The sequence below is a fragment of the Neofelis nebulosa genome, chromosome 3 (genome assembly GCF_028018385.1).
Source record: "Neofelis nebulosa isolate mNeoNeb1 chromosome 3, mNeoNeb1.pri, whole genome shotgun sequence".
Taxonomy (NCBI): domain Eukaryota; kingdom Metazoa; phylum Chordata; class Mammalia; order Carnivora; family Felidae; genus Neofelis; species Neofelis nebulosa.
In genome coordinates, this window is record NC_080784.1 from 150,435,486 (window position 1) to 150,462,736 (window position 27,251).

The following is a 27,251-nucleotide window of genomic DNA, read 5'->3' on the forward strand; positions in this document are numbered from 1 at the left end:
AAGTGAAAAGTTCCAACTTCACAGTTGCTTATCATACTTTGAAAATGTAGGTAAATAAGCAATGTTTGCTTGAGACCCAAGAATTCTGAGTTTCATCTTTGTAAACCTGTTAGAAAATAGCAGGGGTATTAGGTTGGGTTAAGAATTTTTGGGGGTGCCTGGGTGGCTCAGTCAGTTAGGTGTCTGACTTCGGTTCAGGTCATGATCTCACAGTTCATGGGTTCGGGCCCCACATTGGGCTCTGTGCTGAATGCTTGCTCAGAGCCTGGAACCTGCTTTGGATTCTGTGTCTCCGCTCTCTGCCCCTCCTCCACTCATGCTCTGTCTCATTCTGTCTCTCAAAAATAAATAAATGTAAATTAAAAAAATTTAAAAAAAAGAATTTTTCAGGAAAAGTCAGATTTTTTTTAATGTTGCACATACTAATAGGGTTTATTCTAATCATAATTTTCCAGATTTCACTGCAGGCTCATTTTGTTTTTATGCTGGGAACCCAGCATTTCATTATTTGCAATATCTATATATTCAATGAAGTACTTTAAAAGTTTTATATCAGGTCTTTAAAATATGATCAACTCTATTGAAATTTTTCAACAATATGTTTATATTAATGCAAATCCAGTTTTTAAATTTATTACTTAGTATTGTAATAAATAATTTTAATTTATTATAGTGTTCCCAGTTTGGAATATTTATCTTATTTATAATGTTAAACATGGGTTTGGGTATAAAGTAATGATCTTGCTTATGTTTCACTGAGTTTCTCAAGAAGAAAACATTGTTTATATAAATGAGTAAATTGATATAATGAAATCAGACACTACAGAGAACTTTTGCAGTCTTAGGGAAAAGGTGGAAAGCAATGATAGTTCCAGGCATTTCCACCACATCCAGCCACAGAAAGAAAATAAGCATTTTAGAATTACTTTCTTAGATTATTAAAGTTAACATAATTGCACTGAAGAATTTGGATCGTTTTAGTTGCAAAATTATGTGTTTTTTTTTATTTAAAAAAATTTTTTTCTTAACATTTATTCATTTTTGAGACAGAGAGAGACAGAGCATGAATGGGGGAGGGTCAGAGAGAGAGGGAGCACAGAATCTGAAACAGGGTCCAGGCTCTGAGCTGTCAGCACAGAGCCCGACGCAGGGCTCGAACTCACGAACCACGAGATCATGACCTGAGCCGAAGTCGGACGGCCAACCGACTGAGCCACCCAGGCGCCCCGCAAAATTATGTTTAAAAAGCTAGAGACTGAAAAAGCAAAATATGTATCAGTGTCTTAAAACTGCATGTTATATCTTCAAGAGAGAAACTTGGAAAGCAACACATTTTAAATTTACTGAAAAACATTTCTATTCTGCTCTCTGCTGACACTCAGAATGAATGGAAAAATCGTTAAAAGAAAACTGAATGCATTTTATATTTGATAGTAAAAGAATTCTTGGTTTGGTCTCATTTAAAAGGCAAATAAAATTTGGCAGAGGGTTTAGTAGCTGGGACACTGATCTGTGGCCTGTGTAGAAAACAAAGTAGAGTGATACTGAATGAGGTGTAGAACAAGACCATGCCACGATGAAATGATATGTTATTAGTATGTGGATTCTCTTTTCTTAGCAATATCAAAATTTTACCAATCTGTTTTTCTCTCAGAATAGCCAGCATCATAGCACCTATTAATTCATATGTAACGGTTTTGTGTCATGTCTAGAATTCATAAATAATTTTTTTAAAGTGTTGGGGCATCTGGGTGTCTCAGTCGGTTGAGCATCTAACTCTTAATTTCGGCTCAGGTCATGATTCCAGGGTCATGGGATTGAGCCTTGCATTGGGCTCCACGCTGAGCATGAAGCCTACTTGGGATTATCTCTCTCTCTCTCTCTCTCTTTCTCTCTCTCTCCCGCTCTCTGCCCCTCTCCCTTGCTCATGCTTTCTCTCTAAAATAAAAGTAAATAAATAAAAAATAAAAGTGTAGTGTAGCAGGAAATACAATAAATATTATTTAATATAAATATTATTTCCTGTACACATATTCTATATAACATGAAATGTAATAAAGTTTTCCATTATAATGTTTCCATTATTGCATCATACATGATTTGTTGGCAAATATTATATTTAAAATACTTCACTTTGGTAATCTAATTCAAATCTTCAGTAGATGCTTTAGGAAAAGATTGATCATTTTCTTTTTCTTTTTCTTTTTTTTTTCGTTTTTTATTTATTTTTGGGACAGAGAGAGACAGAGCATGAACGGGGGAGGTGCAGAGAGAGGGAGACACAGAATCGGAAACAGGCTCCAGGCTCCGAGCCATCAGCCCAGAGCCCGACGCGGGGCTCAAACTCACGGACTGCGAGATCGTGACCTGGCTGAAGTGGGACGCTCAACCGACTGCGCCACCCAGGCGCCCCAAGATTGATCATTTTCAAGGGTGAAATTTAGTACAGTGTAGTACCAGAATGTCATTCTATATTAAGCCTCCCTCATATACTCAAATAATTAAAAAAAATTTTTTTTAACTTTTATTCAGTTTTGAGAGACAGAGACACAGTGAGAATGGGGGACGGGCAGAGAGAGAGGGAGACACAGAATCCCAAGCAGGCTCCAGGCTCTGAGTTATTAGCGCAGAGCCTGACGCGGGGCTCGAACTCACCAATGGTGAGATCATGACATGAACCGAAGTCGGACGCTAAATTGACTGAGCCACCCAAGTGCCCCCCAAATAATTTAAAAAATAAACATAAAGCCAAAATGCCTGGTACATATTAGTACCTCAATAAACTGTTAATTGATAAACATATTCTCTCAGTGGTTTTAATCTGTGTGTGTGTGTGTGTGTGTGTGTGTGTGTGTGTTTACTTTAAATTCCAGAAAAATACAGACTTGAGAGAGAGAGGGATTATTTTTTCCAGACATTCTCTAAGCATTAAAATTCTAGTTTCCCTTTGAGTTTATTATGTAGAAGTTTTAAGTTCTGTTAAGTGACTTTTTTATCTTTGAAATTATGTTGGCAAACTGTTAATAATTTCTCAGCTTGTTAAACACAATAATATATGTCAATGTAGTTAGTAAGAAATAATAGCAAATTACTTCAATCTGACAAATACAATAAAACCTTGGATTGTGAACAGTAAAAACTTGTTCTGCCAGTGTTCTGCCAGGTGAGCAAACATTGCTAATAAATTTTAACTTGATAAAAAACGAGGTCTTGCAATACAAGTAGTACTTGATGCCAAATGGCACATGATCATAGTTGAGCCAATGGTTCTTGAAATTTGCTCTGATATACAAATGCTTTGGATTACAAGCTAGTTTCCGGAATGAATTACGCTCACAAACAAAGGTTTTAAGTGTATCAAAAGTTATAGTAATTAATGTTGAAAGGAATATGCAGTAAGTTTTTTATTTTCAAGAATGTGCTCAGATTACTATGTTAATGTACCATTTTAACAAGCTGTCCTTGCACTCTCATAAAAGGCAAATATAGAGCTTTATAGCACCAATTTGTTTTCAAGAACACTTCCACGTATTTCCAGATCCTAAGTGCTTGTAGCATGAAGTTCCATGATTAATTTGGAAAGTTGTTTACATTACCTACTGAAGTTGAGAGTGTACATACTTTACGACCAAGCGATTTCATCTCCGATATAAATGACTGATACGTTCAGCAAAAGACATGTACAAGGATGTTCATAAAAGCATTACTCACATAAATGTAAAATTGGAGAGCACAAATGTGGATACATAACTTGTGGTATTATTACACAATGGAATATTACACAGCCATGAAAATAAATTATTGTTCAATGCAAAAGTGTGCCTGAATCATATAAAATGAAGGAACCAGATGTACAACTGTATTTACAGTATTTTTCTATTTATGTAGAGTTAAAAAATCATATTAGATGTCAGAATAATATTTCTTCTCTGTTTATTATTTAAAAACTCCTAGATTTGGGGCACCTTGGTGGCTCAGTCAGTTAAGCATCCGACTTTGGCTCAGGTCATGATCTCATAGTTCATGGGTTTGAGCCCCACATGGGGCTCTGTGCTGACAGCTCAGAGCCTGGAGCCTGCTTCAGATTCTCTCTCCCTCTCTCTTTTTCTTTCTCTCTCTCTCTCTCTCCCCCTCTCCCACCCATGCTCTGTTTCTGTCTTTCAAAAGTGAATAAACATTAAAAAATTTTTAAAAAAGCTTCTAGATTTTATGTGAAAGCATCAAATATAATGCCTGGAAAACAGTAAGCAAATAACATTTTTTAAAAAGGTCTCCTCCTATGGGAGAGCAGAAGTGCAATTTGGTGCTAAACTGTATCTGTAAACATTCTCTATTATATTGTAGACAAGTCATAAGGTTAGACCAGAAATGACTATTTTTCCATACTCAATTGATTTTATTTACTCAGCAAAGAAATATTTTGGAGGAAAAATCCCATTGATATTTAAAATGACACAGCAATAACAGGATTTAGTATGTGCTTACTAGATTACAGATATATTACATAATGTCATATGACATACACAATACTATTAGTTGAGAAAATACTAGTTGAGAAAATCAACACTAGAGAAATTTAATAATTTGCTTTGAGTTACAATGTTTTTATTTACTGAACCTGGGATTTGAACCTATTTTATCTGATTCCAGCATCCATACCATATAATCATTAAACCAATACACTGTGCACAAATATTTACACATATTTAATCTGAGTTTATAAAATATTTAAAAGCAAAACAGCTTAGAACCTATTTTTATATAATCAGAAATAAATCGTAAGTTACCTTGTATCTGTTAATGGTGAGCCTAAATCCGAAGTATATCGGATTACCAGAACATCAGGGAGAGTCTGTTTTATAGTCAGGTGTTCAATATGATTATCACTCTGATCATGTTCATTTTTATTTAAGTACTAAGGAAATGATAGAAAGAAGTATAATATCTATGCTGATGAGTAGAATAACATTCTTTCACATGTTTTGCTGATTTTAATTCTAGATCCTCAAATACATTCTATCTTTGCTCATTGGTGATACTGGTACCAATGCCCTCTGCTATGAATGCTGAAAGGTTACCCTTATCAACCCTTTAGAGATTTGTTGTGGATAATGGGCAGGCAGGATAAAAACTCCCACTCTATTCTTTCCTCCATTGAATTTTCTTGGCAGATATATTGGAAACCAATTGGCTATGAATGTAAGACCTTATTTCTGGACTCTCAATTCTAGTCTGTTAGTCTATCTGTTTATCTTTATGTCAGTGCCATGCTGTGTTGATTAGCTTTGTAGTAAACTTTGGAATTGGGAAGTGTGAGCTAACTGTTCTTTCACAAGATTGTTTTAGCTATTCAAGATCCCTTGCATTTACACATGAATTTTAGAATCATCTTGCCAATTTTTCCAAAAAGGGCAATTTTTCTGGGATTATGAGAATAATTACACTGAATCTATACACCAATTTCAGGAGTGTTACCATCTTAAAATATTGTCATCTGATCCATGAACATGGGATATCTTTTCATTTATTTAGGTCTTTAAATTGTTATTTCAATGATGTCATCCTTATGAATGATAAACTTGATATCTAGGTTTCATTCAGATCAAGAGATAAAATAAAATGCATAGAAGAGATTTGGAATACAGTGGATTTGCTGGTGACTGACCATGAGTTTCATAGGGTATACTGGAAGGGTCTCAGGAAAGGGTATCAGATGGTTCAGAAAATGAAATATATTAAGCCATGTAGGGACTAAGTTCTGAGGGAAAAATAAACATTTCTATGGTAAGAAAGGATGTTAATTAACTTTTCATAAATTTATTTTCTATTTAGTTATATTATTTTGAGAAATGGCAGTTTACATATTGTGCCTATTTTATTGGTCTCTTTGTCATTTTCTTATTGATTTGTAACCATAGATAGTATATCTATACTAGAAATAAGGCCTTTCCTTTATACACTATATATGTATGTATATGTGTGTATTACATATTTATGTAAACATAGGTTTATATAAATTTATATTCATAAATATTGATTTATATTTACTGATATATATTCATATATTTTTTCTTCCTGATATATGGTTTGAATTTTCATGTTCTTAATGATGATATTTAATGAAAAGTCTTTTTGCCCTTTTAAGTGGATTCCAGTATGTCAAGTTTGTTGTTTGTGCTTTACTCATTTTGTCCAAGAAATCTTTACCCTACCCAAGGTCAAGAATAGCTTCTATGTCTTCTTCCAGAAGCTTTATCTTTTAGCCTGACTTTAAGGTTATGATATAATGCAAATTAATTTTTATGTGTTGTGAGGTAGAAGACAGTGTTTATTTTTTTCATGCATATATCCATTCCTTTCAACATCATCTATTAATTAAAACATTCATCTTTTCTTATGAAAATCAATACTTTGTCAATAATTAAATGACAAGATATATGTGGGCCTATTTTTGGAGTCTGTTTTATTCCATGATATCTTTACATATTCACATATTGCCTTATATAATATGCTTAAAATTTGCTAATACACGTTCTCTATTTTGTTTTCCTTTTTCAAACTTGTTTCAGCTCTTCTATGTTGTGTGTTTCCACATAAATTTTAAAAATAAATACGTTAATCAAGTTCTACCCAAAGAACCCCAATGGGATTTTGTTTATGACTGCATTGAAAGTAAAGATCAGTTTGAAGAGAGTTAGACCATAAAATGTAAGGGGGAAGATAGGGACAAGCATAAATAAAAGCCTAAGAATGCAGTCAAGAGTTCCTGCAAAAACTTTAATGCAAAAATTTCAAATGTATTTAAGTTTTTGTTAGAAAGATCCCTTCCCATCAGTGGAGAGTAGATTGAAGAGAGAAGGGCTATTCTGGAGAGACTGAGTGGGATAAAAAGAAGTGTGTGGAAAGGAGAATGAAATCAGGGAGAGCTACTAATAGGTCCCTTTCAGTGAGAAGAACTGAGGCAGGGTCAGTGAGAGTGAAGTGGGAGAGGACTGATAGAGACATCTGGAGATTATAGAAGAGACAAGATGTTGTTATTGATAATATTTATTACTTCCCACCATGCTCAGTCATGATTAGGGAATTTGGATGGAGTTTAGGCTAAAAGTTTGTTATGGAAGTACAAGGTCTCTGATGTCAGTGGATTCAAATTTAGGAAGCAGTGTGTTGATTTGCATTCTGGATGCATCCTTATTTCATTATAGAGTTGTAACAAAGTTCACCAAAAGGTGGCTTAAGAAGTACCAATCTAGATCATATACCTAATACAATTTTATTTGAATAGAACTTTTCACTGTTCTTCCCTAAGAACCGTACACATATTCAGCTACATATACCACATCTCTACTTGAGTGTCTGCTAGCATCACTTATTTCACACGATCAGAATAGATTTTAATCTATTTTTCTCCCACCCCAAACCTAATCCATTAGCTAATATTCTTTCTCTGCCTTCTCATTTTCACCATCTCCATTTTTATAATCTCACCTGCTACCATCCAAGGCCAAACCATCAGAATCTTCCACTAGACTGTTGCAGTGACTGTGGAACTTGTCTTTGTTTCACCTTTATCCCTCCAGGAGAGAATCTGATGTCCACCCAGCAGCAGAAGTAATTAAAAAAAAACTTTAACGTTTATTTATTATTGAGAAACAGAGAGAGAGAGCATGAATATGGGAGGGGCAGAGAGAAGGAGAGACACAGAATCTGAAGCAAGCTCCAGGCTCTGAGCTGTCAGCACAGAGCCAGATGCGGAGCTTGAACTCACAACCCTCCAGATCATGACCTGGTTAAGTCAGATGCTTAACCAACTGAGCCACCCAGGGGCCCCAATAAGTAATTTTTAAAGTGAACATCAAATCATGACACTACTCTGCTAAAAGCACTCTAATGTTTTCTGATTGTAAGTCAGACTAAAATGTAGCACGTGTATACCTCTCTGTCACATTATCTTTTGCTTTTTTTTCTCCTGTTCACTGCTCTAGCCACACTAGTGTTCTGGCTTTTTTCTGAGCTTGGCTGGCTGTTTCTTACTTTGGAGCATTTGTACTTTCAGTTCTCTCTTGATGGAGTATTCTCCTAGAGTTGTATATGACTTACTTCTCCCCTCCATCCAGCTCTCTGCCCAACCCTCACCTGCTCAAGGAAGCTTTCTTTGACTTCCAAAATTATACAGGCTCTGTGCCAGCTTAACTTGTTTTATGTTTTTTCTTCATAGGTTTTAAAAATACATACATTATTGCAAATTACTTGTTTGTTGCCCGAGTGCACCTCCAGAATATAAGGTGCATAAGGAAAGGAACTTTGTTTTACTGCCATAGATGATTATCTCCAGCACCTCTATTACATGCATGATGTGTAACAGACACTCAGAAATATTCATTGAATAAATAAATAATGAATGAAGTGAAGGTAATTTTCTGGCAAATGGATAAAAATTATGGAGATTTACTGTATTTTGCATACTGAATGACCCACAAGACATTAACATTTTTATATATATCATATATGACAAAGAGAATCTTAAGAGGTATCCAATTAAACATTTCTCTCTGATTCACTGAGAAGATCCAGATAATGTGCTCCTACACAAAAGTGTATTATTAACAATGCTTACATTTTTGTGTCAAAGTATTTTGAAATCTTCCAAAACTCCCTGTCACAGGACCATGTTCTAGTTTTCTAGCATCTGTTTTATCCTAATTTCTTCGAATGAAATAAATTCTTATTTATTTATCTTCTGCTTAGTGCCACTGTAATGTAGTTTCAGTGAGAGTTGGCTCCTTGCTATTTTAGTTCACACCTATGTTTCCAGTATCTAGAATAGCTCCTGGCACAAAGGAGAGTGAAAAGCTATTTACTTAATGGATATCTTTGGAGCAGAGCTTAGAGAATATCATGGTGGGGTCTTATTCCTTTAGATATGTTACTTAGTCTATGATTTGCTATTGTTGGGTCTTTTGTTTTACAGAAGAAATGAGCTACACTTAGAGAGTGGTAAAGGGTGTGACACTGTATGTGATACACATATGATAAAAACAAATGGTGACATTAAGGGCAAGCCAAGCAACTAATAATAATCTTGACTGCTGTAGGTAAATCCTCTGGAAATTAAATAAACATGTCAACAAGGTATATGCTTGCAAGAGAGATTTATTAGTGAAAGTAAAGAAATTCAAATTCCAGAGCTGTTGTTATCCATTTCCTTTGGTAGACATGATATAACCCACAGATGCCATCATAGTAGAACCAAACTCATGTGTATAGAACATAGAGTAAGAATTTGATTTGTTAGATGAAGTATATACATCGATGTTCAGGAAGGAGATGTTTCAAAGACCCATATCTGAAGATAAAAAATTATTTGGTGTTAGTAACTCAAAATATAAGAGTTGCATAATTTCACTTGACTGTCCTTCAAATTCTTCTCTCCCCTCATATTCACCCTACTACATCACTATCAGACACTGTTATTGTTGCAAAGAGAGTAAATGCTCTATTTCTCCTGTTTTTGGCTTCATGGCAGGATGGATAGAAATGCATGTCTAGTTCTGACCAGTGGATTCTGAGAAGTTACTTGTGCCATTCCTGGTTGTGGCAATTAAGAATGGGCATTTTGCCTCCACTCTGTCTTACTCTGACGTCTGGATTTTGGAGGCCATGTGTTCTAGAGGTAGCATCAGAATGTGATGTGAGTGAGGAAGAAATAATCTTCTATTATGTAAGACACTAATATTTTCAGGAATTGTTACCATAGCATGATGAGCCTGTTACAAATAATACAGTGACTTAATTTCCATCTAAATAATGGTATATTCAATACACACATGACATAAACATATATTATTTTTGAAATATAACATGACTAATAATCATGGAATCCCATTTACAGTTTTAAATAGAACTTATTTTATTTTTAAATGTCTATTTACTTTGTTTTGAGAGAGAGAGAGAGAGGGAGTGAGCAGGGGAAGGATAGAGAGAAAAGTCGACAGAGAATCCCAAGCAGACTCCTTGCTGTCAGCACACAGCATGATGCAGGACATAACCTCAAGAGCTGTGAGATCGTAAGCCAAAACCAACATTGGTCGCTTAACCTATTCTCCAAGGAGAATACTTGGGAAATGGTAGGAGATCAATACTTGCTTTGAAGAGATTATATCTGCTGAAAAGGAGAATTGTAGTTTGGTATTAAGATGTACCTGGAAGTATGCTGAATCTGTAATTTGGTATTTATGGGTTAAAGGCTTAGGAAAGAAATCAGTATGCTTCTAAACTTACTGATCTTTCTTATGGTTTTATTTATTTTGCAAAGAGCTTATTGCAGGAAAAAATGCTTACTTAAAAAATCTTGGAGCAATAATATTTATGTTTATGACTTGCTTACTATGTATACTTCATCTCATGTGGTACTCATAACTCTATGGGTCGGTACCAGTATCCTTCTTATTTTACAGATGAGGAACACAAGGCACACAGAAAGTCAATACTTTGCTTGGATTTTCCTCTTACAAAATGTCGATCCAGGGATATAGACTGACTTAGCCAGACACTAGCATCCTAGCATTCATATTTTGTATCCTGAAAATTCTATTCCTATCACACATATTCTGTTTGAGTTTATTTACTTTGTCAAAAATCATTCCAGAGGAGATCTATTACATTCACAGATGAATATGAAGTTACCTTGTGTTCTTTAAATGGGTGCAAAAATTTGAGATCCATCATCTTCCAGAGAATAAGGCAAATTTTCTTCTAGAGGCTGGCGTTCAAATTGATCAACATTAAAGTCAATATCACTTAAAATCTAAAGATAAAATACACAAAGGAGAAGGAAAATTTTTCTGTTGGCGAAAATAACATTCTGACTGAAGGCTTGCTTATTTTGGTTTTGTGACAGAGTTTTGAATATATTCTTTCAGTGCTTATCAAAGTATTGTACCAGTTCTTTCTGACATGAAAACATGCTCACATTCCTATATAGGTTTTCCTGACATACTCCAATGCCTCTACATATTCTATGGGGCAATGGGTAGGCAGAATAAAAACTCCCACTCTGTACTTTTCCAGAAGGTGGCAGATGATAAAAAAGAAAATCCTTATGGGGAGAGAAATCCCCACCTCCCTAGAGAATTTTTGGACTCTTCTGATACCTCTCCAGAATGTTCCAAAACTCCAGGTCATATTACATCATAGTGGTATGATTACAAACATACCCTTGAAATAGAAATTTCTTATTCTTTTAAACATTTTTAGAAGTTTATTTATTTATTTTGAGAGAGACAGAGACAGTTCAAGTGGGGGAAGGGCAGAGAGATGGAGAGACCGAGAATCCCAAACAGGCTCTGCACTGATGCAGGGCTTGAACTCACAAAACTCTGAGATCACGACCTAAGGCCAAACAAAGACTCAGATGCTTAGCCAACTGAGCCACCCAGGGGTCCCAAAATTTCTTTGTAAAATGAAGACATTTAAAGGGGCACCTAGGTGGCTCAGTCGGTTAAGCATCAGACTGGATTTCGGCTCAGGTCATGATCTCCCGCGTTCCTGGGATCCTGCATCAGGCTCTGGGTTGACAGCCCACTTGGGATTCTCTCTGTTCCTCTCTTTGTGCCCCTACACCCCTCTAAACAAGCAAGCAAGCAAACAAACAAACATTAAAAAAAATAAAATGAGGATATTCACTAATGATTCCTGTAACTAAAAGGGAGAGTGTGCATATACTTGCTTTACAATGTCTATATCCTTTTATATCTCTTACAGTATTTTTTCAGTAACTTCATAGTTTCATTTTAAGTAATTATTTTTGTACCTGAATATATTTCCTTATCCAGATTTGAATACTAATGACATGACATATTCCATCACAGGCAACACAGTAATACCAAAGTTCTACTTTACTATATACCTTCAAATATAATTCATATATTTCCAAACAAGATGTACCATTGGTCCATTATCCAGTTATAAAAATAGGTAGATATTTCAATCAAGGAAAAAACCATCAAAGCGCACAGGTAAGATTTAGCATTCATGTTGCCCTCTGATTTAAACTTAAGTGCATAAATAGGAGAAATTTATACATTATGTTGTCTTACATAGAGCTCAATCAAAAGTAAAGGACTCTAATTAAGAAGCAAATGGAGGTGCCTGGCTGGCTCAGTCAGTAGAACATGCGACTTTTGATCTCAGGGTTGTAAGTTTGAGCCCCATTTTGAGTGTAGAGATTAGTTTCAAGGAAAGAAAAGAAAAGAAAAGAAACAAATGAACCTATTTCAAAGTGCCAAATGAATGCATTGGAAAACTCTGGAAAAAAATGCAAAAGACTATTGTCTGAATTTATATTAAAGCTTTTAAAGTTTAGGAAGATAGCATTAATATTATATCACCTAAACTTTTTACAGTAACTATAGTACATCAGTTTTCATAAAATGATTTCTCTGAGAGTGAAGAAATTAGTTGCTGCAAATGTGGTATTAGAAAATATAGAACTAACAGTTATCTTTAAATGTAAATATATTAAAATGTTACCTCTTCGCTGAGGGAATCATAGTTGCTTTGAACATTTCCCCACTAAAAAAAAGGCAAAAAGTGGTATACTTCATTTAGTTATTTTAATATTTTAATTTTTAGCTTATTTTCTATTAGAATACATAGTTATTTTATATTGAAAATGGTTACAGAAGAAATTGTTAGCAAAATACACTTGTCTGGGTCTCATAATTAATTACATTGTGTAGTCATTAAAAAAGATTATCTCAGGACACCTGGGTGGCTCAGTCAGTTAAGTGTACAACTCTTGATGTAAACTCAGGTTGCGATCTCAGGGTCGTGATGTCGAGCCCCTATTTGATATCCACTCTGGGCATGGAGCCTGCTTAAGATTCTCTCTCTCCCTTTCCCTATGCTTCTCCCCTTACTCCCTTCACACTCTCTCTCTCAAAAAAAACAAAAACAAAAACAAAAAAAGATAATGTATTATGATGCTGATAGAAAATAGTATTTTCTCTGATAATTTTTAATTTCTATTTTGGATTAAGATATTGACTATGCACACACATATATAAGTATAATACACACATGGATGAACACACCTATTGTATTTTATTGAATACTCCACTTTTTAGCTGATAGCAGACATAATTAACATAATGTTTTTAGATGCCTGCAAAGGCCTTGAATAAGGATCATCAAATTGATAGGATCATATAGGAAATACAGTCCATGTTTTACTCAGATATAATGCATTATATCTTTGATCTGGCATAACAACGATCTATTAAAGTGAAAGTATTGATCCATTCGTCAACGTGGATAAGTCTCAACAACATTAAGATTGGGGGAAAAAAGCAAGTTGCAGAAAGACACATACAATTGCATGTCTTGTTTATGTAAAATTTTAAGCCCTCACAACCCCCCCTTTAAGTGCCATATACATGCACAGTAAAATGGTCCCCTTAAGTGCCATATACACACATGCTAAAATGCTACAAACAAGCCAGGGGGGCATCTACACAGACTTCACAATGGTTGACATCTGGGATGAGGCAAAGGACAATCAAATTTCCAGGGGAAACTTCAGCAGGGCCGACAACATATGTTTCTTTCACCATGAACTATAAGGTTCAATGTGGTAAGTTGTTTACATTTGTACAATATAAGTGGTGAGAAAATGGATTTTTAGAAATTCCTTTTAAATATTCAGGTCAAAGCAATGCACGTTTCATTACTGAATTTATAACTTAAGACACGGTCTCACCATACACAAATTGCCTCCTTAGACATTTTTGAAAAAACAGTTGTAAAAGTCTCATATTCTTCTTTTACTTACTGTTCTTTGCATGAGCACACTCAAAATACTAATCAAGACCAGGAATTTCATTGTAGATTTCTGTGGGGGAAAAACATTAACGTATGTGTTTCAATAAAGTGGAAATTTATACCGGCAGCAAATCATCTGATTACAAGGAACACAAAAGGGAGAGTTAAAATAAGAAAGGAAAATGAAATGGTCTCATGTGTACACAATGTTTTACCTAGGCTTCCTTATTTCCCAAAGCACTTCACTTACGAGCTTTTTAGATGAGAGCAAATTAAGTCATGGATAAGGTCATGTCACTAGAAAATGATTTTCTCAACCTAAACTCTACCTCTTTAGAACTGTCATTGCTCGGGGGTACCTGGGTGGCTCAGTGGGTTAAGCATTGCAGTTCAGCTCAGGTCATGATCTTGCAGTTCAAGAATTCCAGCCCCCAGTGAGCTCTGTGCTTAGAGCCTGCTTCTGATTGATTCTGTGTTTGCTTCTCTCTCTGACCCTTCTCTGCTTGTACTCTGTCTCTCTCCCTCTCTCAAAAATAAATAAAAACATTAGAAAGAGAAAAGAAAAAAGAACTTCTATGGCACACCTGGTGGCTCAGTAGGTTAAGTGTCTGACTTCAGCTCAGCTCATGATCTCGTGGTTAGTGAGTTCGAGCCCCGTGACGGGCTCTGTGCTGGCAGATCAGAGCCCGGAGCCTGCTTCAGATTCTGTCTCTCTCTCTCTCTCTGTCCCTCCCGAACTCGCACTCTGTCTCTCAAAAATAAATGAACATTAAAAAAAAATAAAAAATAAACTTCTTAAAAAAAAAGAACTGTCATTGCTTAAACTCAGCCTTACCTTTCACTACATTAAAGAGTAAATTCATTTCCCTATAGAAAATGCTATTCCATCCTAATTTCATGTGTGGCTAGATTAGCTGATGCTGGTGAACATCTCCAGAACACGTCCATTTTGTATGTTGCTGCCACTCATTTCTATCTACTCTTATTTTTTTTTAATATTTATTTCTTTTGGAGAGAGCACAGGCTGAGGAGGAGCAGAGAGAGGGGGACAGAGGAACCCAAGCTGGCTCTGCGCTGACAGGCTGACAGCAGAGAGCCCAATATGGGGATAGAACTCAGGAAGCCCGAGATCATGACCTGATCCAAAGATAGCCACTCAACCAACTGAGCCACCCAGATGCTCTATCCTCACTTTTTATACACGCACACGCACTCACAAACACATGTCACAACATTGGCCTATTTAAAGGGTAAATCCTTCCTATTAAGGATGATTAAGCATCGATCTTACACTCAAGAATAAAGGTAGGAGGTATTTTATTTATCAGTATTTCTCCCTATATACCCAAGAGTTTTCAAAAAGGAAGATATCTCTACAACTCACCCAGTGAAGAGAAATAAGCTAATGTAATTATTCTATAAACATTTTTCTGTCTGCCACTCAGAAAAATTAGGTTTCTGAAATTCTGTGATCTGACTGCTTAGGGAATTGTTAAACTCCAGATATTTTGTAGATCTTATAATCACAAGGATTTCACCTAGCATATTTGAGACTACTTCTATAGTTATAATGCAGTTCTGAACAAGTTCAGTGAGATTTGAAATATATATTTTTATAATATATATAATATATTATATATGTTTATATATATATATTTATTTATTATTCTATAAAGTCATACATGTTCTCATCCATGAAGGACCATTCTTTATGCATACTTTTATCCATACCAGCTAGACGCAAGGCTTTACACATGTTATGCCATTAAATAAATAATTCAGGAACATATAAATCAGCTAGCCCTGGTCTCAGTGAAAATATATATCTTAGTCTAATGCATTTGTGAAGTTCTTAAGGAAAAAAAGTGCACAACTTCATACTTTACCTAAATTTTTCTATTTATGTGGTGCCCCCCCCTCCACTTGGAAAAACAATTTGAAAGTCCCCTGATGCCCCTCGTATACCTGGAGGTAAGGCTATATGAAACTATTATTCACATGTCTGAGGAAAATTACTAGCACCTCTATAATTTGTAATTTATGCTGTGGATAAAGAAAGTTAAAATTCTTAATTTCCATCATTTTATGCTGTGGATAAAGAAAGTTAAAATTCTTAATCTTTCATCATTGTCCTTGCTTCATCTTTTTTTAAAACTTTTTTCCCAATAGACTTCATTTGGTGATATTCAATTTCACCAGTTCTTTGATGCACAATTTCCCACATTAGTGTCTCTGAAATTCCATTTAAAATATTTTACAATATAATTTTGTATTTAAAAAGTTATATATTTTTTTACACAGAAAGTCACAAACTAGATCAAAACATTTCATGGTGCAGGGATATTATTAAACCTTCTAACTTAGCTTAATTGTCTGCATAACATCTATCTATCTAATCTATTATCTACTTTCTAAATTTTTTTTTCAACGTTTTTTATTTATTTTTGGGACCGAGAGAGACAGAGCATGAACGGGGGAGAGGCAGAGAGAGAGGGAGACACAGAATCGGAAACAGGCTCCAGGCTCCGAGGCATCAGCCCAGAGCCTGACGCGGCGCTCGAACTCACGGACCGCGAGATCGTGACCTGGCTGAAGTCGGACGCTTAACCGACTGCGCCACCCAGGCGCCCCTCTACTTTCTATTTAATAGTACTTAAAGTAATAGTTTGTCATAGGTTGAATATAGAAATGTTATATCATAATTTTCCTTCTTTACTCATAAATGTCTAAACTCTCAGCTGTAAAATTTGATAGCATAATGTTTCTTTTTTTTTTCCTTGAACAGACGACCTGCTGTCATCAGCAATAACCACCCTGACCCCACTAGAAACCTGGAAGAATGTCTGAAAACAAATGTTGTTTATAGGTAGAGAAAATAAATTCTAGCCATAGTCATCAAAACAGCTCATGGGGAACAAATTAAGCTCTGAGTTGCACAACTTTCAGAGTTTACATTCATGTGAATTAAAAGCCACTTCCAATTTTAGCCATGAAAATATAGGTTCAAATAAAATGTTTATATGAGTACATAATGTAGCTACAGAACATTTTGAAGGAAGCATACAGAGAAACATATTAAGTTCATTGGGCCCATTGTTAAATTGTTTTAGCTGCCACTTTATACAAAATAATATGCTATGCACTGTGATAATTATGAAGAACAGTAAAATATTATTACTATAACATTCATATTCCTTTCAGGTTTTAGAATCCCAAATTGTACCTTGAAATTGAATAACCGAGCAACAGTTACCATTTAAAAATGCTTTCTGAGATACCACAGAGGGCTTACCTTCTGATTTCACATTCCCCTCATCTACTTCAGAATTTGTCAAATAATTGCATATTCACTAATTCATGTTCTGTTTAGAGCAATGAATATAATGTTCTTATTTTCTTATAATGATCTTAATTTCCAACCAAAGATCTTATAATCTTAACTTCCATTCCTGGTATCATCAATAAATTTTTTCCTCCTGTAGAACATACCTAAAAAGGATTAGATGTACTTAAATAATTTTTACTAGTATTACCTGATTCTCAAGATCTGTAATAGGCAAAGAGTCTTTCTAATATGACCTGAGACTCAGCCCCACAGGTATTTAAACAGTTTTTTTGTGTGTGCGTAGGGCAAAGCTGTTATCTTTCTTCATGTCAATCTTTTCATTCAAGCATCCCCAGAACTTTATACGGTCAGTCAAGTAATCATTTCAAGGACCTTTATCTTTTCCTGAAAAGTTTCATCTTTCTATTTTAATGAGGGATCATAGCAAGTGTAGGTTGAAATGTCCATTTATGCTATTTTAAATGGATCTCTCAGAGGCTAAGTCAGTGTTTTCTCTGCACAAATAAAGTGAAACATGTCCTTGGTAGAATAGTAGAGTTGCTTATTCTTACTGGAGAAAGGGCTTGCATCGATACCTAGTCTAGATATTTAATTTCTTTGAAATCTTTGTCATAATTTGGACAAGGTGTATATGGCAGTGTGCAGTATCTTAAACTAATGAGATCTGGTGGACATTTCATAGGATCCTTTTGAGTCTTCCATTAAAGAAGAATACCGAATGGGGTGTGACGTATACAGTGCTAGAAGCAGGGAGGCCAGTCAGGAGGTTGTTACAAAAATCTAGGAAATATGTCATAGTTGTATGAGCACGGGAATGTTGACAAATGACTAGATTCTGCATAATAGGAAGTTTCAACTTGCTGGATTTAGTGAGAGATCATATGCATAATGTTAGAAAAAGAGCAGTCAAGGATAATACCAAGGGTTTAGTCTTCAGCAAATGGAAAACTAATGTTGGCATTTATTGAAAAAAGATAGAACGGGTAGGGTAGAAGGAAGATTGGGAGATTGGCATTCAAAAGATATAATAGTTGAGATGCTTATTTAACACACAAGTCAAGTCAGACAAGCAGTTAAATATATGAATCCAGAATTCAGAGGTTATATCCAGGTTTTAGATAAAATTCAGGAACCACCATCATGATAGTATTTAGGTGGCATTTAAGCCATGTGATGAGATGAGATCAACAAGGGAATAAGTATAGAGAGGAAAAGGAGAAGCCAAAGACTGATGATCCCTGAGACCCTGAAGTAGTAAGAAATCGGGGTGGGTTGCAGGGAATGGGGGGAAGAAAAGGAATCAGCAAATGTGACTGACACTGAAACCTCATGGAACTAGGAGAAAATGCATAAGAATGTCTTATGCTAGAAGATTGCTGAAGGATATATTTTAAGGTGGTGGGACTGCGCAACTTAAATGCTGTAGAAAGGTCAAGGAAGGTGAGAACCAAGACAAGACCACTGATTTGGTAGCATGGATATCACTGGTAACTGGCCAGAAATTTGGAGTGAGGTTTAGTTTAGAAACCCTAATGGAGCATGCTTAAGGGAGATTCAGAAGCAAAAGGTCTAGGAAATATTTCAAGTGACAGAATGGCCACAGATATGTATCCAGCAGGGTCCAGTCAGAAGAGAAAACACAAGGATTTGAACAGAAGGAACATAATATAACTGATCGTGTTAACCAGGTAATTAGAGAAGTGAAAAGGCAAAAAAGAAACTTTAGGAAGCACCTACCATCCATGGGTTTAGGGGAACTGAGAGAAGACATGGTTTTAAAAGCTTACTGTTTTGGACTTAGACTTTTTGGGGCTGGGACCCAGAATTCTGATGATGAGGCACAGACTGGCTACTGTCACTACCTCTGAGAGGCAGTGATGAGATTGGTTTGGGGTGTAATGGAAAAATTGCAAACGTGGACCAAACGTGTTGCTACTACAATGATTTGTCGCTGCTGTGATAAAGATACATTGTTGGGGAGAGCTGATAGGCAGAGAAAGGAATAGAAGGAGTGTCTGTTACCTCTTTCTGAGTACCCGTTATGGAAAAAGTCTAGTAGATCACTGGCAGAAGGAGGAAAGGAATATGGTTTGGTAAGGTGTTCAGCCTTACCTTCACAAAGAAGAGTACAGAAGGATGGTTGTGAGCTGAGAGAGTAGCTTAATGACAGTTACAGTTCATCTCTTTGGTTGCTCAGCATTTAACACTCCCTTATACATATATTTTAATTTCCATACAACAAATGAACTTCATGCCTTCACTTAAGAAGGTCCAACTGTCCTGCATGTTTATTTCGCTTTCTGCTCAGGCCTCAGGTGATTGGGGCTCTTCACCTGAGTTGGGGAAGTGACCTAGACTTTTGTTTCTGGAAGGTCAGGATCCTCACTGGTCCCATCTTTTCTCTTTCATGTTATATAATTTTCCATTAGCTTTTCCTATTAGAAAAGAAGAAAAGAAGCACCAAAATCCCCATCCCCACCCCTGGGCTGTAGGCTAAGTGTATCTTGGGTCCATTGTCTAGGGAGACCTGATTTTGTGTCTCTCTGTGTGTGCTTATAGATTCAGTGGTAGTCTGGAGTCATCCCAAGTTCAAACTCAGTTGGAACATTTTGATTCTCAAGCATTTATTCTTCTCATGGGACATAAGATCTCTGAATCAGCAGAGTGCAGAACTATGGAGATGAGAAACAACACTTCTATTGACTGGGTTCCTAAGCATCAAAGGTAGAGAAGCTACTCACAATTCCACCCCACTATTCCAGAAGCTATGTAGTATAATCATGGTGGAAAAGAATCGTATATTTGAAGCCAATACTGCAGCTTATAAGATAGAAGCTCATCTTTTGGGGAATCTTGGTCTACCAACCGGCACCATAACTAGTTGCTAGTAGAACGTTCTATCTACCGTTCTATCAGGCCAGGTGCTTTTGACGATGGGTTACGTGGCAAGACCTGTCAATCCCTTGGCTGTTCTTTTCCTGTGAAATGAGTCTTAGAAGGGAGACAGTATTATGTAGAATATTATTGTGGCAAATAAGGTATTTTGTAAGTCTGTGGATGACGCTGGCAGAATATTATGAGACGGGAGAATTAGTAGCTATCAAGGATACAAACCTATGTCTGTGAGAACAAAACGTTGCTCCTTTCATAATGGGAATAGTCTCATAGAATCAGTCTGTCACCAGCTAGGCCCATTGATTTCTTTGGGGACTGACGCCATAGTGAGGGCTCGCTTTGGTCTCTACTGAGGCCAGGAGTAGTTGAATCACATCAGACTATATATAAGTGAAAATCCATGTTTTCAACACCTTGTCGGCCTCCATCTGCCATTGTGGTCACTTTTGCCTGAGCCTCTTAAATAAGCTTGTGATGACTGGGGGAAAATGATGGCCAACGTTCCCAAGCATGCCGTCATGTGCTGTTGAATATTGATAACTTCAAGCCCTTGATTAGCATTCACATCATTTTCCAGAAGCTAAATGGAACAATATACAGCAAAGAAAACTATAAAATCAAGATAACACCCATAGGGAACCCTGCAAGTGTACTTCTCTAATAGTGATCAAAAGAAGCAAGAGTCAAAATAGGTATGTAGTAGCATTTGTTTTATAAAATGTTAAAAAATAGGCAAAACTAAACGATAGTAGTTTAGGGAATGCATCCAAGGTGGTAATATTAAAAAGAAAAACAGAATTAATTACCTTAGCCCACCAGGAGTTTTTAACTCTAGAGATAAGGAAGGGGGTAGATTGATAAAAGGACACATAAAGGTGTCCCATGAGGTGGTAGAAATGCTTTATAACCTGATGTGAAATTCCCAATTGGTGGTGGCTTCATGTGTCTTTGTGTTAGAATTGTTTACTGTAATGTATATCGAATGGACTTTTTTGAAGTGCCATGGATCTCAACAACAACAACAACAAAGCCTTAAAATGTAAAGCTAAAATTTTTGACAATTTGAATGTAATAAAACAATGAGGGAGACAAAGAAATTGGAAAAGTTCCTAGTCTTCTGGTTTGGAGGAATTTCCTGTGTCTCAGACCTCATCCCTGTGTTCTCACTCCATGCTTTGTGCTTCACAAAGGACCTGACATCAATTCAGAGCATGAGCATTTACTTTTCACTCACCTAACTCCCGTCAATACAGTCAAAAGAGAAAGAGTGAACAGTAATGAAAGAAACCAAAATATTATTGTAATGATAGGTGTAACTCAAATTTCATACCCTCGCAAATAATGAATCAGAACATTTCACAGTACTTTGCAATAAAAGCATAAAAAAGATGACACTTCCTCTATGATAAAATGTCATGTTTGTTCAAAAATGCCACGTTCTGTTGGATGAAAACTTTTCTTCCACCCTATGAAAAGCTCAACGAAAGACTGTGTTCCAAAGATGATACTATTATGTCACATAATGTTCCACTAGCAATTATGATTTGAGAAGTTTTCTATTGTCTTGATATTTACATTTTAGTTCATCTTCTTCAGCTAGTCTTTTAGCTACTCACATTTGTAAATTCTTTCACAGGGCTGCAATTTATACCGAAGAAAAGAGCCCGGGGCTTGACAACAAAATCATTAAAACTGACTTCAACGTGTGATCACAAATGTATCGTAAAATATTTAGAAGTGGATAGTGAATATATAATGAAAGAAAAGATACCATTATATTGGTCTTAGTGTCAGATTATTGACTAATTCAAATTCAGATTAGTCCCTATTTGACTCTAGGACGGGGAGGCAAATTTATCTCAAACAAAAAATTTTCTTAGTTTCTCACTTAAAAAAAAATCAATCTCCTAATGGCTACACAGAATATTAGTGCTAATATTCTGATCCACCATAAGATTTGGGGCAAAATTACATACACAAGAAATGTTCCTAAGAAATTATTTCAGAATAACTATACGATAAAGGTTTTTAAGAATCCCTTCCTCCTTCATTCCTTAAGTCCTTTTTATCTCATTCTCTCTCTCTCTCTCTCTCTGTTAATAAAAAGATTGATCACCCAGTATATCCCAGGCATTGTTGTCGACCCTGATAACAAAATGGTGAATAAGACACAGAAATTTCTACCTTATGGAGCTGATTTTTGTGGAGGGTAGATGAGGCTGACAATAAGACAAATAAGCAAATAAATAACAACTTATAAAAGGATACTCATAGGGGTGCCTGCCTGGCTCAGTTGAAGAACAAATGACTCTTGATCTTGGAGTCATGGGCTCGAGGCCCATATTGGGTGTAGAGATTACAAAAAAAAAAAAGTAGACTTTAAAAAACAGAGAACTACTTGGGTGCCTGGGTGGTTCAGTCACTTAAACGTCGGACTTCGGGTCAGGTCATGATCTCAAGTTCAGGAGTTGGAGCCCCGCATCAGGCTCTGTGCTGACAACTCAGAGCCTGAAGCCTGGTTTGATTCTGTGTCTCCCTCTCTCTCTGCCCCTCCCCTGCACTCTCTCTCTGTCTCTTCAAAACAAATAAATAAACTTAGAAAAAAAAAAGATAAGACCACAGGTGGAAAAGAGGAAAAGAGAAATCCACTCTTACTTCTTGCTTCTACTCTTACCCACCATAACTGCCCCCACATGAGCCTTATCCACTCTGCTGTAGAAATAATGTTAAATCAAACATTATTCAAATCATATCACTTCTCCACTTATAAGCCTCCTATGCCTTCTCTATTAACACAGAAGATACGTGAAGCCACTCACCATGGACACAAGAATTACCTGTTCTAATTAATGACTTTTCTGACCTCGATTTCTGCCATATTTTCCATCTGGCTCAAGGTCTGAGGGCTCTCTGTCTTTCTCCAACTGTTTTGTGTTTGAGCTTATCCAAGAATCTCTGCACTGATTTTTAAATGGCCAGGTGCTTCGTTACCTTTGGGTCTTGCATAAATACCTTGTTTCTGAGGATCTCTAAATAAGTACCCACTAATCCAGCAGTTTTATGTCACTGCCTTCTTTTCCTCATTGCACTATTAGTAGTTCTCTTTTTTTATTAAAAATTTTTTTTAATTAATTTATTTTTTATAGCTAAAGAGATACAGTGCGAGTGGGAGAGGGGCAGAGAGAGAGAGAGAGAGAGAGAGACAGAATCTGAAGCAGGTTCTGGGCTCTGCTCACTTAACCTACTGAGCCACCAGGTGTGCCATAGAAGTTCTTTTTTCTTTTCTCTTTCTAATGTTTTTATTTATTTTTGAGAGAGGGAGAGAGACAGAGTACAAGCAGAGAAGGGTCAGAGAGAGAAGCAAACACAGAATCAATCAGAAGCAGGCTCTAAGCACAGAGCTCACTGGGGGCTGGAATTCTTGAACTGCAAGATCATGACCTGAGCTGAACTGCAATGCTTAACCCACTGAGCCACCCAGGTACCCCCGAGCAATGACAGTTCTAAAGAGGTAGAGTTTAGGTTGAGAAAATCATTTTCTAGTGACATGACCTTATCCATGACTTAATTTGCTCTCATCTAAAAAGCTCGTAAGTGAAGTGCTTTGGGAAATAAGGAAGCCTAGGTAAAACATTGTGTACACATGAGACCATTTCATTTTCCTTTCTTATTTTAACTCTCCCTTTTGTGTTCCTTGTAATCAGATGATTTGCTGCCGGTATAAATTTCCACTTTATTGAAACACATACGTTAATGTTTTTCCCCCACAGAAATCTACAATGAAATTCCTGGTCTTGATTAGTATTTTGAGTGTGCTCATGCAAAGAACAGTAAGTAAAAGAAGAATATGAGACTTTTACAACTGTTTTTTCAAAAATGTCTAAGGAGGCAATTTGTGTATGGTGAGACCGTGTCTTAAGTTATAAATTCAGTAATGAAACGTGCATTGCTTTGACCTGAATATTTAAAAGGAATTTCTAAAAATCCATTTTCTCACCACTTATATTGTACAAATGTAAACAACTTACCACATTGAACCTTATAGTTCATGGTGAAAGAAACATATGTTGTCGGCCCTGCTGAAGTTTCCCCTGGAAATTTGATTGTCCTTTGCCTCATCCCAGATGTCAACCATTGTGAAGTCTGTGTAGATGCCCCCCTGGCTTGTTTGTAGCATTTTAGCATGTGTGTATATGGCACTTAAGGGGACCATTTTACTGTGCATGTATATGGCACTTAAAGGGGGGGTTGTGAGGGCTTAAAATTTTACATAAACAAGACATGCAATTGTATGTGTCTTTCTGCAACTTGCTTTTTTCCCCCAATCTTAATGTTGAGACTTATCCACGTTGACGAATGGATCAATACTTTCACTTTAATAGATCGTTGTTATGCCAGATCAAAGATATAATGCATTATATCTGAGTAAAACATGGACTGTATTTCCTATATGATCCTATCAATTTGATGATCCTTATTCAAGGCCTTTGCAGGCATCTAAAAACATTATGTTAATTATGTCTGCTATCAGCTAAAAAGTGGAGTATTCAATAAAATACAATAGGTGTGTTCATCCATGTGTGTATTATATTTATGTATGTGTGTGCATAGTCAATATCTTAATCCAAAATAGAAATTAAAAATTATCAGAGAAAATACTATTTTCTATCAGCATCATAATACATTATCTGTTTTTGTTTTTGTTTTTGTTTTTTTTGAGAGAGAGAGTGTGAAGGGAGTAAGGGGAGAAGCATAGGGAAAGGGAGAGAGAGAATCTTAAGCAGGCTCCATGCCCAGAGTGGATATCAAATAGGGGCTCGACATCACGACCCTGAGATCGCAACCTGAGTTTACATCAAGAGTTGTACACTTAACTGACTGAGCCACCCAGGTGTCCCGAGATAATCTTTTTTAATGACTACACAATGTAATTAATTATGAGACCCAGACAAGTGTATTTTGCTAACAATTTCTTCTGTAACCATTTTCAATATAAAATAACTATGTATTCGGGACACCTGGGTGGCTCAATTGGCTAAATATCTGACTTCTGCTCCAGTCATGATCTCACAGTTCATGGTTTCAAGTCCCAGGTCAGGCTCTGTGCTGACAGCTCAGAGCCTGGAGCCTGCTTCCGATAATGTGTCTCCTTCCCTTTCTGCCCTTCCCCTGTTCACACTCTGTGTCTCTCTCAAAAATAAATAAACATTAAAAAAATAAAATAACTATATTCCAATGACAAATATTCTAAAAAGAAAAATATTAAAATAACTAAGTGAAGAATACCACTTTTTTCTTTTTCCTTGGTGGGGAAATGTTCAAAGCAACTATGTTCCCTTCAGTGAAAAGGCAACATTTTAATATTATTATGTTTAAATATAACTTTTAGTTTTATTTTTTCTAATGCCACATTTGCAGCAACTCATTTTTTAAATCTCAAGAAAATCATTTTATTAAAGCTGATGTATTACAGCTACTGTAAAAATTTTAACTAATGTAGTATTAATGCTATCTTCATATACCTTAAAAACTTTAAATTCAGACAGTAGAGTCCTTTTACTTTTTTTCCACAGAGCATTCGATTGCATTTATTTGGCACTCTGAAATAGGCTCATTCTAGTCCATTTGCTTCTTTTTTCTTTAAAAAAATTTTTTTTTAATGTTTATTTATTTTTGAGACAGAGAGAGACAGAGCATGAACGGGGGAGGGTCAGAGAGGGAGACACAGAATCTGAAACAGGCTCCAGGCTCTGAGCTGTCAGCACAGAGCCCGACGCGGGGCTCGAACTCACAGACCGTGAGATCATGACCTGAGCCGAAGTCGGACGCTTAACCGACCAAGCCACCCAGGCGCCCCAACTTCTTTTTTCTTTTTAAAGTTATCTCTATGCCCAGTATAGGGCTCAAAATCATGACCCCAAGATCAAAAGTCACCTGCTCTATTGACTGAGCCAGCCTGGCACCCCCATTTGCTTCTTTTTTTTTTTTTTTTTAATTTTTTTTTCAACGTTTTTTATTTATTTTTGGGACAGAGAGAGACAGAGCATGAACGGGGGAGGGGCAGAGAGAGAGGGAGACACAGAATCGGAAACAGGCTCCAGGCTCTGAGCTGTCAGCCCAGAGCCTGACGCGGGGCTCGAACTCACGGACCGCGAAATCGTGACCTGGCTGAAGTCGGACGCTTAACCGACTGCGCCACCCAGGCGCCCCCCCATTTGCTTCTTAATTAGAGTCCTTTACTTTTGATTGAGCTCTTTGTAAGACAACATAATCTATAAATTCCTCCTATTTATGCCCTGAAATTTAAATCAGAGGGTGCAAAGTGGTAACATGAATGCTAAATACTACCTGTGTGTTTTGATGTTTTTTTTTAATTGAAATATTAATCTACCTATTTTTGTAACTGGCTAATGGATCAATGGTACATCTTGCTTAGGAATATACTAGTAATTACAAAAGGCTGAACTTTACCACTCCTCTGTTCCTCAATGATGGGATATCTTTTCAGGTCATCTTTATTCAAATCTGGATAAGGAAGTATATTCACCTATAAAAATGATTACTTAGCCTCAAATGAAACTATGAAGTTATTGCAAAAATACTGTAAGAGATACAAAAGGATATTGACATTGTAAAGCAAGTATATGGACACTCTCCCTTTCAACTGAAGGGATCATTAAAAAATGTCCTCATTAAAAAAATGTTTATTTATTTATTTTGAGAGAGAGAGAGTGAGCAAGCATGTGAGTGGGGTAGAGAGAGAATTCCAAGTGGGCTGTCAGAGCAGAGCCTGAGGAGGGTTTTGATCTGACAAATCGGGAGATTATGACCTGAACTGAAATCCAGAGTTGGACACTTAACCGACTGAGCCACCTACATACCCGCAGACAAATGTTTTAAAGTAATTCAGGAAAAAAAAGTCAGATTAATGGTGTCATATTTCCACATATTTTCCTTCAAGACTTTATTGAAGTCACCAGCAAATTAAGAGACAGAAGCAGAGGGTAACAAAATTAGTTTAGAAAAGGGCATTCAAAAAAAAAAAAAAAAAAAGGAAGAAAAGGGCATTCAATATAGTCACTGGTATGTATAATTGACTAGAGGCAAATAGATCATATTCTTACAAGACTTTTTATTGAATTGGATTGTCAAAGAAATCTTGAGCTCAGACTAAAAAAAAAATCATTTG

General features: G+C 36.2%; 1 long non-coding RNA gene across 2 annotated transcripts; it reads right to left on the reverse strand.

Moving 5' to 3' along the window:
* Nucleotides 1–9,135: 9,135 nt before the first annotated feature.
* On the reverse strand, nucleotides 9,136–13,894 carry LOC131506189 (uncharacterized). Of its 2 annotated transcripts, XR_009258778.1 has the most exons (4): nucleotides 13,832–13,894; nucleotides 12,532–12,573; nucleotides 10,687–10,807; nucleotides 9,136–9,346 (listed from the first exon to the last, which is right to left on the reverse strand). It is a non-coding gene; the product is annotated as an uncharacterized LOC131506189 (long non-coding RNA). The 2 variants fall into 2 exon arrangements; XR_009258777.1 differs by lacking the exons at nucleotides 12,532–12,573; nucleotides 13,832–13,894 and having other exon boundaries at nucleotides 10,687–11,131.
* Nucleotides 13,895–27,251: the final 13,357 nt, after the last annotated feature.